The following is an 11,935-nucleotide window of genomic DNA, read 5'->3' on the forward strand; positions in this document are numbered from 1 at the left end:
TGTGTTTTGTTTTTGTTTTTTACAGAAAGAAAACTAAAACAATACAAAGACTTCAAATTTTAAGAAACTTACAACCTGTTAATAAATTTGATAAAATGTCTACTTTTCTTGGAAACATTTTTTTAACCAAATATATTAGAGTAAATAATATTTCCTGCTGTAACAAGTAATGTGAAAATTTTAAATAAAAGTTTATTTTTATGTACAGCAAGCCCCTTGTGGGCTGGTTGACTCCTGAGCAGCTTTTCTCTGGGCAGTGACTTGGGCATCCATCCATCTGCAGCCAGGCAGACAAGAGAGATGACTGTGGAAGTCACAGGGATCAGTGCAAAGCAGCCACAGAAATGGTGCCTATCATTTCCTCTCACATTCCACTGCTCAGCTGCAGGACCCCCAGCTGTGGCTCCTTGCAAGGGAAGTAAGCTCAGTGTGTCCTGCAAGAAAGCCAGCAGCCTTGGGCATCTTAGCCAGTGTCAGCATCTCAACATAGAACCATGAGGAAGCAGCAATAAATGGGAGAGGCTACTACTACCTGTGACCTTGAAGCATTTTAAAAGAATCTTCTCCCCCAAAAAAGTTCTGGAGGAATCTGGTTTTGTGGGATGAGTTCATTCAAGTGTTTAAGAAACAGTTCATTTCTATATTCTGTAGTTCCATAATGTTGAATATATGCAACTTGACCTCTCTGAACATGTAGAGACCAGGTTTAATCTCAGGATATTCTGTTCCCAATGTTGAAGTTAGGGAAAAAAAGTAAAAAGTAAATAGCACATGGTGAATAACATATGTTACTATTATCATGCCATAAGTCAACAGACTAACATCAACTTTAAATAAAATTTAAATTGTACATAAACTTATTTCATACTGTATTTGATAATACAGTAAGAAAATTATCTACAAAACAGAATAAAGTCCTACCAGAAATACAAAAATCTAATAAAAAAATCCATTAACAAAATGTATTATGCTGACATATAAAATTTAAATAATCATAGTAGTAGATGCCACAAATTGAAATTTAACAAGTATTTGAGATAAAAGCTTAAAGAAAATAAGGAATAAACCAACAGCTCTCTTTAAAATCAGGAATAATACAAAATTAATACTTTTTTGGAATAGTAAAATAACACAATAAAGCATGAATCAAAGAAAAATGAAAATGGGGCCTCTGCTTCCCTCAGATAAATTACTAAAATAGCATATTTACAAAATAATCTTGTTGCATTATGCAGCCATTAAATTGATGGCTATTAATATTACATAGATATATGAGACAATGCTTAGAATGCAAAGAAAGGAAGACACAAAATTGTATTTTAGTATAGCTATGGAAAAGCAATGCTCATCCATTTAAGAGAATAACTTATATTTATGGAATCATAATTTTAAAATCCAGGTAGGCTTTCAATTCTTATAACAAAGATTGAACTATTTTTCAAGTGTCTATAGTGCCAATTATACTGTAAATGATGATAGGTAACACTATACTAATATTTATAAAACGCCCTTTTCACATAGTATACCATTTATTCTTCATAGAGTGGTTTGTAAAGGTAACAAAGATTATTAACAACATATCCCGAAATTAAACCTAGTCTCCACATGTTCAGAGAGATCAAGTTGCGTGTGTGTGTGTGTACATATTCACATACATATATGTATACACACACACATACACATACACACTCTTTTTTCTCACTGACAGAAAAGGAAAGTAGATATTTCTGGTGGCAAAGTGTCTTCTTGAAGGATAGTTTCAGCTTCTCTTGTAGTTTTGGGTGGATAGTACCCTTCTTCTATTTTATATTTGCTTCCAGGAACATACATGTGACAGCTGAAACTATAGCAGCCATTGTGGATCATGAAATGACCTTAATATCCTAAACCATGTTTTAAACCTAGAATCCTGATAACTGTGGAGCCAACATACTGACTGACCCCAGATGGCAATCGTTAGATTCTATCCACATGAAGAAAAACAATCCCTTGTGTGTTCAGGTCACTGTTTTATGAATGAAACCTAATCCTAATTGATGTGTGCTATTTTCTCTACACCATAGATAAGGTGATCAAACTTTAATATAAGCATGAGACAAAAATATTTTAAAATATTTAAAACAGTTTTGATTACCCTATTCCTATATGCAGCCTTCCTTACTTGAGGAACAGCAATCTCTCTTGAAACAGCTATGGAAAAATTAAATTGCATCAGATCATAAGCTTATTAGACATTCTTTTTAGGTACCATCACTTTCATGAGGAATTGACAAAAGAAAGAGAAACAAAGAGATCCCAGCAGTATACTTTTATTCAACCTATAGCTTCAATTCCACTAGCCCCCAGGATGCCAAAATGTATTCACCACACTCAACTGCTTACCTATATTTCAACCATAAAAGTCTGAAGGATTAAATTAAGCATGCCCCAAACTGAATGCAGTTTGAGCTTCTCTTCAAACCTTACAACTTTAAACCTCTCCTATAGCAGCAATTACCTTCCGTTGCGTTAAACAGGCCAAGAACTTTAGGGTCACTTAGGATGCTTCCCTCACTTCCCACAGTCAGTCAATTGAAAGCATTGTCTACTTAAGCTTCTAGGTATCTCTTAAGCCTGCCCACCTTTTGATTTCTCCACTACCACCCAGGTCTATGCCATTGCTCTAGCTCTCAAGTACTAGCAAAACCACAGAACCTTTCCACTGAATCCATTGGCCTCCCCTCCAATCTCCTAGGCAATTTTGCATCCAAGTGTGGCTTTTTAAAAAGCCAATCTCATCACATAAGTACCTTGCTTAAAATAATACGATGGCTTCCTATTGTCTTAATGATGAAAACCAAAATCAATAATACAATCTAAAAGAAAAACTATGGTCTGGCACCTGGTACCTGTTTGACATCATGGTGGGGGCTGCTGCATCTCAGACGCTTGCTTGTTCGCCAAACGCACCGTCTTCATTTCCCAATTCAGAGTCTGCATCGGTCACTTCCTCTGCCTGGAATTTACTCTCCTGTCTCCTCTTTTTAACTCCACACTTTTCTCTTCATTTCCTTATTTCTACTCAAATTCAAGATCTCATCACAAATTCCCTTTAGTGAGGAACTATCTGATTCCTAGTGATTTGATAAGATACAGTTCTCTCTTATAATATCTCATGTCATAAATTCTTCACAGTACTAAATCACAGTGCAAGTTAGCTACGTGTGTGAATGTTTGGTCGATATCTATCTGCATGTGTCCTCACCCAAAATACATACTAGGAACTGAGAGCATGGATTATATCTATTTTGTTCATTATTATATTAAAGTATACTAATTCTTTTCTCCTTCCTTCCTTCCTTCCTTTCTTTCTTGTAGTGCTGGGGATGGAACCCAGGATCTCATGCATGCCAGGCAAGCACTGTACCACTGAGCCACATCCCCAGCCTCTATATTCCAAAATAGTAGTTAGCACAAAGTAGTGTTGACAGTGGAAATAGATATAATAAATGTTTACATTTACATGTATCTATCTATATATAAATAATAGATAAAATAAATGAAAAAATACATAAATATTTCAGTGTATTAATAGGGACAGACTATCTTTGGTAGGATCATGGATATTTGCCTTCTCTAGCTTTTCTAACGTTTGAATCTTCTACAAATAGGAAATAATAAGAGTGATAGTTTCTATATTTTTTTAAAACATGAAAAGCATAAAACACCTAGATTTTTGTCAAGGAACTTACTTTAACTGAATCAATGGTGCTCTCTCTTACTCCTTGATTATAGCAGCCTTTGCAAAAGCTAAGGAATTCACAGAAAAATGAACAAGTGACCAGAAAAGGACACAAAATCTGACGTTTTCTGGCCTAATGAACATGTTAGCCCATATTTGAGCTAGAAATAAGAACTCCAGATCTTTTCAAGCAAGACCTCGAGGATCTGTGTGTGTATAATGAGTCCATCTTCACTCAATGTCTTAAGAAGGAAGAAAAGGAGGGGAGAGGGAGAGGAGGAAAGAGGACTCTCCTGGGAATAAAAGAACTCATGATAAAACATAGCACTTAGATTTCAAGAGATCCTGTCTTGATATTTGTAGTTTAAATGCAATCTTACCTCAAGCTTTCCCAGGGAACTTGCTTATTTTGCACTAAATATTCCTTTGTAGGTAAAGTCAACAGCTTGTTTTGTTTCCTTTTGTTTTGTTTTTCCCCTATGTGGAGTTCCTGGCTCCTGAGCTAAGATTCTGTTACTGATTTTGACCTCTTCTTTGCTTTTCTGTACCTCCTCCCTCTCACTGACTTCACAGTAGTCTTGCTATGAAATGCATCTCTCTTAAATACTCAGTAAATGCTTTTTGTGATGGGAAAATGTTGCATGATTTTTAAGTTTTTCTGACATACAAAAATTGTATGTATTTATGGGATACATTATGATATTTTTATCCATGTGTACATTGCATAATAAATAACTCAGGGTATTTAACATATTTTTAAGTGCTGGTTAGTATAATATTTAATCATCCATGATAGAGGAAGCACATCCCACAAGAGTGCTTATGTAGTTTTCTTACATGTCTATAATTACTTTGGGGATTTTTAGCATTTGCAATTCTTATTATTAAACATGGTATGAGTTACTAAAACTGTTTTCAAAATGCAAATAATTATATATGAATCCTCGTGGAGAAAACTAATTGATTCAAATAACATTTCCCCTTCTTTAAGTATTGTGTGGGAGTGAATATCATCATTTATTTGTTTTAATCATTTTATTTTTTATTTCTGAAATTAAAGCCCCATTGCTTTGGGTTGGTATTTTAAAGCCATCTCCCCTTAACATCTCAGATGTCATACTTTGTCAGACAAAATGAAAACTTCTGTTAGGCTGAGTTTTGTGGCTTCTTTATTTTGTGGTGTTATTTGTTTAAGTCACTTTGAAATTCTAGTTACCAAGTTGACTATTAAAACACAAATATAAAAATACCTTGCTCTGTAGTTAGAGGGTCTATGGCAACCTACCATTTTGGAATTCCCTCCTATTTACAAATAGCAAGTGTAAGAGAACGAGGAAGAACTGTGTCACTGTGCAGATCCAGGCTCAGATCCTTGCTCAGCAGGAACTCTATGACCTTGAACAATTATTTTACCTCTTTCAGTTTTCATTTATGAAATATCCCCTTTCATAAATTGAGTATATCTACCTCATGAGTTTTTCTGAGAATTTATTAGAAATATACATGTAGTTCCCCCTGCTCCTAATAAGCATGCATTAAATATTAGCCCCCCCCCTTTTATAGAAAACTATGTTAAGGAATTTATGGAATTTTTAAATAGAGATTTGAATAAGTTTCTGTTTGTTGTCTTATGAAGAAATTATTTGGTTAAACATGGAATGGCAAGTTAGAAAACAGAAAAAAGTGAAAATAACTGCATGGTTTAAAGAACATTATGTGCTTGGAGACACTTCACAAATACCATAGGAAGCTTGACATGCGAGGTACAGAATGAAGGACAGTCTGCAGGGAGCAGAGCTTGGGATCGCCAAATGGCATCTCAAAGGAAAATGTCACACAACACTCTGAAGATGGCTTTTAATTTAATATCATATTTCTAGTTGCCATCAAGGATTTCTTGGGTCTTTCACTGCTGAACAGAGAAAACCTAATGAAACTGTAGCAGAATGGTAGCAATTATCTATCAGCTAATTAGTTAAGTTATTCACTAAGCAGACTTTCTGTTTCCTCATACTGAAAACATTAGGTTTTTCTTTATTGATTCTTTTTTTTTTTAATGATTCCTCATGCTGGTGTGAGACTCTGGCTTTTCTTATACATAATTATTATTTAGAAAGACCACATAAAAATCTGACACTAAGTCAGGGAAAGGGTGCAAGGTCCTGGAATAGATGTTCTTCTTATGGAAGACTGATATTTCTGGACTCTGATGCTTAGTGACATTTTGTTTGGACAATAGAGTCACATGGATTTCCCACTGGACACCTAACCCCGTTTCAGTGCTCCTGTCTCCTCTCTGAACCACTGGTGAGGGACCTCACACCTCCTCACCCAGTAAACAATATCACCTTTAAAACAGAGAAAGCCAGGCTGGCTTAAGGAATCCACAGAGAATGCCAAGTCCTTCCTCCTCCTTCAAGAGGCTTCCTTCATTAGCAGTGAACCTAGCAAAACTGCAAAGTCATCAATGCATCCACTGTTCGGGAGGGCACAGTCCTATTACCTGTCACACCAAGTGTTTCTAGGAGCCCTTCTCCTTCAGATAGTGTCTAAAATAGTCAGCTTTTATTTGGGGCCATAAGTCACTTATTTTTGAGTGAGAGATAAAGAAAGCTTTCAGGGAGCAAAGGGCCTTTCCTATGTACTGATGATATTGTCGACATCTCTCTAAAATTTCCAAGTACAATTTGGCTTCAAGCTCTGTGCTGAGCCTAGAATTCCTTTGCCTTTATCCCTTTTTCTTTGCCTAACTATCTCCCACTGATCTTCCCTTAATTTATGCCCAGAAGTATTTCATTTAAGTTTATATTTTTGTAGGAAACATTACTACCTTCCCTGCCTCCACACATGTGCACAGACACCCCTCTCCTGTCCCACGTACCTGTTGCCTATTTCTCCCACTGAACCTTTATTTTGTACCTGAAGGGCTTGGGATAGCTCTCAGAGTTTCTTGAATGTATGAACAAACTTCCAAATAACAAACCAGAAGCTTCCATTAGATGCAGTTGCCCAGAGGACAGGACAAAGAAACCCCAGAGATTTGCACATTTTCTCATCCAAACACTGAATCTATCAGTGACCTGACAAATGTCCTCTGAGAAATGTCCTAAGACTCATATTTGGCATTCAATTATATAAAACTAATATGAGTCATACATTTCAGAAATTTTATTTCCTTATTATATCTATGGTTTTGTTGCCAACTCTAGTCCATTCAAACTCCCAGCTGCCAATGTAGTAAAGTTTTGATTCCAAGTGAGTGACCTACAGTCCTTCAGGATGATTCTGTCTTACCAGGATGAGAAGTCTGAAAGCTAAGGAGGCCTGGGGCAGCTGTGGCCCAGGGGGGCAAAGAAGTGAGTTGGAAGAGCAAGAAAAACATGTCTGCTTTGCTTCCCTCCTTTTCCAAAGTTCCACATAAACTGTCCTCTCTGTGGTCTGCATTATATATATAATAATAATAAACCCTCCACACACTGGCCACTTCCCCAACAGAATACCATTTAGCACATTGGATTTTAGTTCCTCAATCACAATGACAACTCTCCTACTGGAAAATTCTGATCTTACAATACAATAAGGGGCATAATACATATTGATTATGAGTTGGTGATATGTGAGCTACTAACTCTTGGTATATTACTGAATAATAATAAATAATGACTTTTAAATTTTTATTTTTTTTTCCTCAAGTCATATTCTCATTGTTTGTTTCTAGCCTGGAACATGATAATTGTACTATATTGGTCTTTCTATATATTCTACTTTTTAGTTTTCCTAGTCTATCCTAAGGGACTACCTAGACTACCTAGGATTAAATTCTGAATTTACTACCTAGAATTAAATTCTGAATGAAATATGCCCCACCAGTCATAAGCTTACTTTTCATACACTTATTCTTACTCCTTCCCCATTCCCCGTAGCTCATATGCCGCTGAGCCCACCTCTGTGCCTTTGTGTAATTTTTACATGTTCGTCTATTCTGCAGCCCTCTCTACTCATCTAAATCATGTCTACTGTCAAGATTGAGTACCCATCAACATGGTTCAGTCTGGCTCATTCATGAACAAACCCAGTGAGCACATGGCTTTCATAATGATGGTGTCTGGGGAAGAGGTAGAACATTATGAGAAACTGAAGGCCCTCCTCTAAGGGTGAAAGTGCCCACCTGAAGGGGCCTCTCCTGACTGATGGGCAGCATCCAGGGTCAGCCATTCACATGTGATTTTGATCATGTGATTCTACCATATTTCAGCAAGGGAGATAGTCAAGCCAAATTCTTTACAGAACTAGAAAAAGCAACACTAAAATTTATTTAAAAAAATAAGAGGCCAGAATAGCCAAAACAGTCTTTAACAGGAAGAACAATGCTGGAGGCATCAAAATACCTGACTTCAAATCATACTGTGGAGCTATAGTAACAAAAACAGTATGGCACTGGCACCAAACCAGACATGAAGACTAAGGAACACAATAGAAGACACAGGCACAAATCCACATAAATTCAGTTATCTGATACCAGACAAAGGTGCTAAAACATATATTGGAGAAAAGATAGCCTCTTTAACAAATGGTACTGGGAACACTGGGAATCCATATCTAGAAGAATGAAATTTGACCCCTGTCTCTCACCCTGCATAAAAATCAACTCAAAATATAATAAAGACCTAGGAATAAAACCAGAAATTCTTTACGTACTAGAAAAAAAAAAATTGGCTATATTGGTACAGGAACCAACTTCCTTAACAAGACCCCTAAAGCACAAGAAATAAATCTAAAAATCACAGGTGGTCATCATCAAACTAAAAGCATCTACACAGCAAAGAAAACAAACAGTTAAGAGTATGAAGAGAGCGCCTACAGAATGGGACAAGATTTTTGCCACCTGCTCCTCAGATAAGGCATTGATATTCAGAATATAAAAAGAACTCAAAAAACTGAAAACCAGAAAAGCAAATAATCTAATTAATAAATGGGCAAAAGAACTAACCAGATACTTTTCCCAAAAAAAGAAATACAAATTGCTAACAAACATATGAAAAAATGTTCAACATCTCTAGAAATCAAGGAAATGCAATTTAAAACCCCCTTGAGATTTCATCCCACTCCAGTCAGAATGGCAATAATCAAGAATTCAAATAATAAGTGTTGGCAACAATGTGGGGAAAAGGTTCAATCATACCTTGTTTGTGGGACTGCAAGTGAGTACAACTACCCTGGAAAGCAGTATAGGGATCCCTCAAAAAATCAGGAATGGAACCACCATATGATCCTGTTATCTCACTCCTCAGTATATTTCCAAAAGATCTAAAATCAGCATATTATCGGGATACAGCTACATCAAAGTTTGTAGTGGCACAAGTCACAATACCCTTGTGATGGAACCAACCTAAGTGCCCTTCAACAGACGAATGGATAAAGAAAATGAAGAAAATGTGGTATATAAACACAATCGATCATGAAAAAGAATGAAATGATGTCATTTGCTGGAAAATAGATAGAACTCGAGACTATAATGTCTGAAATAAGCCAGACCCAGAAAGTCCAAGGTTTTCTCTGAGATGCAGGAACTAATCTAAAATAAGGGAAATACAGGATAGAGGGAGGGAAAAAGGGAGAGGGAGAACAAATGAGCTGGGGGAATTCCATCAAAATTAAATAAAGATCAGGGGAGTATAAGGGGATTGATGGGGAGGGAGGAGAGATGGCATAACAAAAAACAGTGGAATAAATCTGATCTAACTTTCCAATGTACATATATGAATATACGACAGTGAATTTCACCACTATGTATATCTACGAGACACTAATATAAAAAAGTATAAATAAATAGATCAGTATAGTATAGGAAGTGGAAAAGAAGGAGAAAGGAGCAGGAATGAATCGGAGCAAATTATATTCCATGCATTTATAATTATGTCAAAATGAATCCTAATGTTCTATATAACTATTTGAACCAATAAAAATAAATAAAAACAATGTTATATCTATTTCACTGTACATCACTATACAGGCATGATCTCAACATAGTGTAAATGTGCAAAATGAGGAACCTTGGTCTAATTTCTCATGAGAAATAGCTGATGTGTTAGAATTCTATCCTATTTTTTTTTATGATTCAGCAAACTAATTACTCTGACCTTCCCACAAGAAACAACCTTATAAGTGTTTTAATACTACATACTTGGTGCACTGAAATTCTATGTTTGTCTTGCTTTCAAAGCTCTTCAGGCTAAATTTTAGCTTTCTATTTTGAGAACTTACATTTCAGTAATTTTCCAGAAAAATAATTGAATCCACTACTTTTTGAATGACCACACTGTTTCACAAAAGCTCCCAGAGCATAAAGATAAATGCCCAATTAAAAAGATTGATATTAATGAGAAATGGGATTTCTTTGATAATGTAATACACTTAAAATTTTGCAAAGCTTTATCTACTTCTCTAACCAATTCATTTTCATAACAAACAAAGGTAAAGTAAGATAGGAGTGGACAGTCTGGACAGAAAAAATATTAATTAAGATTTGCATAAATAAACAATGTGTATGATTTGACTTGGAAGATCACTTTTGTCCTTATGAAATTTTAACATGATAACTCTAAGAACTAAATATCTCCCATCATCCTCATAAATATTCCCACTTCTACTCATACAAAGTCTGATTTATAACAGTAAATAGTATTAGTATAGTGCTCTATCACACATTTTTCACAGTTCACACAGCAACTGAAATAACTTAGTCCTTCCATGATGATGGATTCTTTGGTAAGAAAAAAGCACAAGGTGGGTTGATCTTGATAATCCTTCCACTAAAAAATAAAGCATACCATGTTCATGCCATTGAATTGGCACACTCATTTCTCTTGATTTATTATTATAATTATTATTGTTTCCAGTAAGAAAATCCTTGGAATTGTAGCTGAAATTTGTGTATCATGGTGATTCAAAATTCAAGGGAAAGTCTGTGTTTTTTGAGTGTTTGCAGTATATGATGATAGTAGATGTATTATTATATTTAAACCTTAAAGCTATCCTACATAGCAGGTATTGGCTTCACTCACAGTTGTATTCATTCATTTATTCTTATATCAGTCATTCATTATGTCTTTGATGTGTTAGCCATGGTTCTAGGCTCTGCAGACACACCAGTGAACTAAATAGACAAAAACTACTTGCCTGGTAGACCTTATACTCTCAGCACCACATTTAAATAAATAATATAAAGGTCCATTGACAACTAAAAAAATATTTTTACAAAAGAATAGACTATCTGAAAATCATAGCAGGACAGAAAAAGCAACAACAGAGAAAGTAGGAATCTTACAGGAATTTTGGGACAGTGTTAAGATAGTAAATATTTGGTTATTGGGTTTAAGGAGGACTTAAGGAGGCCAAAGGGGATAGAAAGCTTATTCAAAGAAACAATAGCAGAAAACTTCCCAACCTAGAGGAGGATACAGAGATCCACATACAGGAGGCTCAAATGCCACGAGTCATATTTAACTCATGTTTACCCCAAGATATCTGATAATCAAGTTCTCGAAGATGAAAGGAAAGAGAAGACACTCAAGACTGCAAGAAGAAAGATCATCTAAAGATGTCCCAATTTTCCTGACAGCAAACTACTCACCAGAGCCCTTACAGGCTAGGAGAAAGTAACTTGAGCTTTTCACAGTGCTGAAGAAAAAATAAACTTTAAATAAACTACTGTACCCAGGGTATCATCCAGGAATGAACGATACATGAAGATATCCAGGAAAAATGAAAGCTGAGAGAATGTAGCTCCATCAGACCTGTTTTACAAAAAAAAAATTAAGGAAGTTCTCAGCCAGACACAGTGACACATGCCTATAGTCTAAGCTATTTGGGAGGGTAAGACAGGAGGATTACATGAACCCAGTAGTTTAAGACCAGTCTGGGCAACATGGCAAGATCTCATATCAAATACATACATACATACATACATGCATAAAATGACATTCATTAAGCTGAATGAAAGGAATATTAATGTGTAAGAAGAAAATATGAGAAATTATAAAATTCATGGTAAAAACAACTATACAAACTCAGAATGCTTTAATATTATAAATATGGTAAGAAATTGTTTATATATTATTATGGTTTGGATGTGAGATATCTCCAAAAAGCTCATGTGTGAGACAATGAAAGAAGGTTTTGAGGAGAAATAATCGAGTTATGAGAGTTTTAATC

At 35.5% G+C, this 11,935-nt stretch overlaps 1 long non-coding RNA gene across 2 annotated transcripts in view; it reads right to left on the reverse strand.

The window, feature by feature from the left end:
• LOC124104632 (uncharacterized) overlaps positions 1-11,518 on the reverse strand; it is a 39,246-nt gene extending 27,728 nt beyond the window's left edge. For both annotated transcript variants that reach the window (XR_006855480.2, XR_006855479.2), the window contains exon 1: positions 11,355-11,518. This is a non-coding gene — a long non-coding RNA (uncharacterized LOC124104632). The remainder of the gene's footprint in view (positions 1-11,354) is intronic.
• Between the last annotated feature and the right edge of the window lie 417 nt (positions 11,519-11,935).

This window comes from Marmota monax, unplaced genomic scaffold (assembly GCF_021218885.2).
Source record: "Marmota monax isolate L192 unplaced genomic scaffold, Marmota_monax_Labrador192_F-V1.1 WCK01_AAM20220418_F8-fsc00001, whole genome shotgun sequence".
NCBI classification, from domain to species: Eukaryota; Metazoa; Chordata; class Mammalia; order Rodentia; family Sciuridae; genus Marmota; species Marmota monax.